Below are 5,330 nucleotides of genomic sequence, written 5' to 3' on the forward strand. Positions count from 1 at the left end.
AGTAAATACCTTCGACCCAATATTTATTTTTGACGGGAGGGTCACGGGTGGGGCCTATAGGCCTCAACTTTCCTTGATTGGTTAGTCTTTCGAAGGTTTGTACCAAAGTCGACCCGAGTGGGGCAAACTTTCGGTCTCGGACCCATCTTCCAGGGCTTCTTCAGGCGGGGGTCTCCTCTACGACATGGACTTTTTGGGCTTGGGATGTGTGGCCCCTGTTGTAGGTGTTACTTTTGTATGCGGGCTTGCTTTGTACTATTTTTGCGAGGTCATCCTCGATCTTTATTCCCACATCATAAACTCTTTTGAAAGTATCAAGGCCCAGGTACCTAAGGTGTTGTCTGTAAGCTGGGTCCAGGTTGTCAATGAATTTTTGGAGCAATTCTGTTTCGGGAGGCCAATTGATTAGTTAGGCCGCCTGGTCCCTCCATCTAGAAAAATAGGTAGTGAAACCTTCATTTTTCTTTTGGAAGAGGACTTCCAGCTCGCGCATGGTGACTTCAAAATCCATATTCGACGAGTATTGCTTGATGAAGACATTAACAAAGTCCTCCCAAGTGGGGAAGAGCTTAGGGTCCTGGTGGTAGTACCATTTGAGCGGCACAGGTTCCAAGGACAAAGGAAAGGCAGGCAGATACATGGACTTGTCCACGCCTTTCAAGTTCATGGCTTTCACGAAGCCCAAGAGATGATCACGGGTATTGTCTGTGGCTTTGAACTTTGGTAAGTCATATGAACTAAACTTTTCTGGTAGTTTGCCAGGAAAAGGTTCAGGATCGAGGGAGAAGTACTTGCTCCCCATGGTTTGCTGTAGAACCATTTTTTCAATCCTCTTCTCGTTATCGAGGTCGTTTTTGGCTTGCGCAGCTGCTAAGGCTTCATTTTCCATTTTCAGGTGGCCCATGAGTTGGGTCATTTGGACCATCTGGTCTCGCAATTCTTCGATGGACATGTTTGAGGGTGCGAATCGAGGTTGGGGGAGCGGAGATCCTTGAAAGGGGGAATGACGGACGGAGCTTGGAGTCACTAAACCTTGTGTTGGTGATGTAGCTTCGAGACGCACTAACCTTTGATTTTCAGATCGGCACCAAGTGGCAGGACCAGCCCTATGCATAAGATAAGCTAAAGTTTAGGCCCCAAAGTTTTAAGCATTACTTAGTCTAGACTTTTGACTCTTTCTATTGGTTTTCTATTCTCTCTTTTGTTGGTTTTTTTTCTTGGTCATTCTTTGGATTTTCGAAACACTTGCCCGTGTGATATTCAAAGTTTATTTGAACTAGCATGCTCGGTTTTGGTGCCGAACATTGTCGTCATAGGAGGCCTAACAACGACACAAAGAGTTATTTATTTATTTTTAAGTCGCTTTTAGAATCGAGTGCCTTTTCGTACGCCCTTGCAGCGATTTTCACGTATTTTCTTTTACTGCTACGTATATTTTATGCGCGGGCACCGAGGCTGCTGTGCCTGACCAAAAGGCCAGGCAGCAACTTCAGCGCCCAGCGAAGGGCGTGAGAATTATTGGCGCCCACCCAGGGGCGCTGAAAATGCGTCCCTGACTGGTACTCGTTTTCTGTTCGGGTATATTTTTTGTACATGCGACTTAATTTTGCGTGCTTGCCTAATAACGTCCTTTACGCGTTGTGCAGCGTTGTGGGATTCGTTACGGGCCATCTTGAGCGTTGCTTATTTTGTGGCGATCGTTCGGGGTTGCGGAACACGCACTTTGGTATAACTCTTTGGCCAATTGGTGTTTATGAATGTTTGGGAAATTTTTAAGGTCGTTGGTTTTCTAGCATTATTTGTCACACACAATCACATAATTCGCTACACATAACTAACATTACACCATGAGGCAAAATAATAATATGTCATGTAGTTTATGATAGGCTTCTATGGGTAATATTTGCGCCGGCTTGGTACCGCTTCTATCGCAGATCAAACACATGTTCCGGTCGAGGTAGTGCCTTCAACAGACGAATTTCGCCCAAGAGGCCAATCACGATGTAAGCCAAGGGGGCATGCACCAATGAGAGGGACCTAGTGGGCGAGCGATTGGTGTGGGACGGGTGTACTACTAGCGAAAAGTGCCGAGTGGACAACATTCGAAGCGTATGCACCCCCTGGTTGGCGATGGGTATCCTTAGTCCCAACTCCAAGATGAAACATCCTAAGGGAGCCAAGATTCCTTATGCGGTTCTGCCCGTTCACATTAATATACTGATTTTCAGGTCGTCCCAACTTGATGGGGAAATAAACGCGGGGTAGGATCGTTTCACCCTTCGGCTATTTTGATTACCTACGAGCACGAGTATTTCCTTCACTATCCCCAGTGGAGTCGCCACTGTGAGGGGGTCGAAAAAGCACGAGGCTAATGCGTGACCACGTCCCTCGTGGGCGTGACGTTTTTTTGTCAGATCAAGTGTAATTGGATTTCCTGTGAGTTTACACCCCAAATGACTAGTAATATAGGAGTCGCCATTCAGTTTTTAACGACAATGAGAAAAACTGACAAAACCCGGTTATCGTGACATAAAGGGAGTGAAATTATGTTTGACCACGACGGCCATAGGTTCCCTTGTGATCCCTGGTGTGGGGATCGCTCAACGTCACCCGCAGGGCAGAGATTGAGAGTTTGGGGGACTGTAACTACCGAGAGGAGTGCTCATCGATGCTCCAGATGCAGGATATCCTTACTAGCTCAGCATAAATAATTGAAGGGACATGCGTTAACTATTAAACTATTCTGAATTGATTTTAGCAATATGCAACACATAATACTAAATCGATCGTGATTATCTTGTTTAGATTGATTTAAGGTACCTAACATGATGGTTCAATTGTCCAAGATATTATCTTTATTAGGCGTGATAGAACAATCAGATTAATAGTTTAACAGTTTTATAAAAGGGCGATGAAAGCGATTAAATCATGCGAAGGGACATATTACAACGCACCCTTCAGAGGTGCGTTGTGGTTCTTAGAAAACTAACCACTTTGGCTTTGCTATTTCTCCTTTTATTTAACGAATCTCGAGTTTCCGGGCAAGGTTCCAGTATCCGGGCTTAATTCTTCAGCTACAAGGGATAGGATACGTTCTGTTCGACTTTTGGGTCGATTGCGACAGAACGCGGGATCAATTTCGCAGCGTGAGGCTTAGGCTTAGGGGTTGGAGTCAATACTCAGATTATGAATTGTGTGTTTTTTTTCACGTCAATTATGAGGCTGTATTTATAGGGAAGAGTTTGTGGAAAGATAGATTTTTAGAAGACGAATCCAAGAAGAATTCGGAAAGAACACGTCCCCAGGTATTTTCAGCGCCCAGGGCTGGGCGCCGAAGATTTCGGCGCCCAGAGCCGGCGTTGAAAATAGGATCTGGCCCGCATTTCCTTGTCAGATTTGGACTCGTAGAATACGGAGCCTTTGAGACTTATCCGAGTCTTTTAGTGCGTATTAACTTTATGACGGAATGCGTCTGGGCCCTTTACGAACTCTAGGTTCGTTAGGATTTTAATTAATACGTAACTCTTATTTTCGAAGTATACCAGGAACAGAATTCCTCTTGTAAATTCTATCTCTTTTAGGATTTATGTTGGAGTGCAACACCTAATTCTGACAGGTTTCTATCTTTTATGGCTTGCCACTTTTAGCAACTACCCTTTACGGCAGTTACTATTTTTAGCAGGTTTCTATAAATAGCAGGTTTGGCTGAAATGAAAAGGGTGATCGAGATTCGTTATTTTATAGGAGATGCGTTGCCAAGTGGAGATTTATGTTCTCATCATCGAACCTTCCCTTTCGGGAATGGGAACAAAAGTAGGCGTCTACACATACAAGGTTGAAAAAAATGTAAAAGAGGACAAAAAAAAACTTGGGACCATTTCTCACTTTGTGTGTGTCATCCTTGCACAGGGGCCATGCTAATCTTCTCTGTATCGTTCCATTTTTATAAGATTTCTCCGAAGAGACAATCTTATATGGAAGCTTATATAGAGAAGTAGAATCTTATTACAATTTCAATGTGATACTTACAAAATTTAGCATTGTATAACTTACTGTAGACACCTACTTCTGTCCCCATTCCCGAAAGGGAAGGTTCGATGATGAGAACATAAATCTCCACTTGGCAACGCATCTCCTATAAAATAACGAATCTCAATCACCCTTTTCATTTCAGCCAAACCTGCTATTTATGGAAACCTGCTAAAACTATTAACTGCCGTAATGGGTAGTTGTTAAAAGTGGCAAGTCATAAAAGATAGAAACCTGTCAGAATTAGGTGTTGCACTCCAACATAAATCCTAAATGAGATAGAAATTGCGAGAGGAATCCTATTCCTAATATGACTCGAAAATAAGAGTTACGTATTAATTAAAAAACCTAACGAGCCTAGAGTTCGTAACGGGCCCAGACGCATACCGTCATAAAATTAATACGCACTAAAAGACTCAAACAAGTCTCAAACACTCCGGATTCTAAGAGTCCGAATCTGACTAAGAAAACGGCCCAGACCCTATTTTCAACGCCTGGCTCTGGGCGCCGAAATCTTCGGCGCCCAGCCCTGGGCGTTGAAATTACCTGGGACGTGTTCTTTCCTAATTTTTCGTGGATTAGAGCTCTAAAATTCTATCTTTCCACGAACTCTTTTCTATAAATATAGCCCCAAGTTCGACGTGAAAAGGACACACACAATTATTATTCTGAGTATTGACTCCAACCCCTAAACCTAAGCCTCACGCTGCGAAATTGATCACGTGTTCTGTCGCAATCGATCCAAAAATCGAACAGAACGCATCCTGTCCCGTATCTTGAGATTCATTAAATAAAAGGAGAAATAGCAAAGTCAAAGTGGTTAGTTTTCTGAGAACCGTGACGAACCTCTCAAGGGTGCGTCGTAATGTGTCCCTTTTCCATGATTTAATTGCTTTCCTCGCCCTTTTATGAACTGTTAAACTAATGAAATCTGATTGTTCTATCACGCCTAATAAAGATAATATTTTTGGGAAATTGGATTATCATGCTAGGTCCCTTAATACAATCTAAATCAGATAATCGCGCTCGATCTAGTATTATATGCTGCATATTGTTAAAATCAACTCAGATTAGTTTAATAGTTAACGCATGTCCCTTCAATTATTTATGCTGAGCTAGTAAGGATATCCTGCCTCTAGAGTTATCGACGAGCGAGTACTCCTCTCGGTAGTTACAGTCCCCCGAACCCTCAATCTCTACCCTGCGGGTGTACGTTGAGAGATCCCCACACCAGGGATCACAAGGGAACCTACGGCCGTCGTGGTCAAACATAATTTCACTCCCTTTATGTCACGATAACC

The 5,330-nt window shown here is 43.4% G+C and overlaps 1 non-coding gene across 1 annotated transcript; it reads right to left on the reverse strand.

The window, feature by feature from the left end:
• Positions 1 to 3,863: 3,863 nt before the first annotated feature.
• On the reverse strand, positions 3,864 to 3,966 carry LOC130466428 (U6 spliceosomal RNA). Its single transcript, XR_008926660.1, has one exon. It is a non-coding gene; the product is annotated as a U6 spliceosomal RNA (small nuclear RNA).
• Positions 3,967 to 5,330: the final 1,364 nt, after the last annotated feature.

The sequence above is a fragment of the Spinacia oleracea genome, chromosome 1 (genome assembly GCF_020520425.1).
Source record: "Spinacia oleracea cultivar Varoflay chromosome 1, BTI_SOV_V1, whole genome shotgun sequence".
In the NCBI taxonomy this organism is placed as follows: Eukaryota; Viridiplantae; Streptophyta; class Magnoliopsida; order Caryophyllales; family Amaranthaceae; genus Spinacia; species Spinacia oleracea.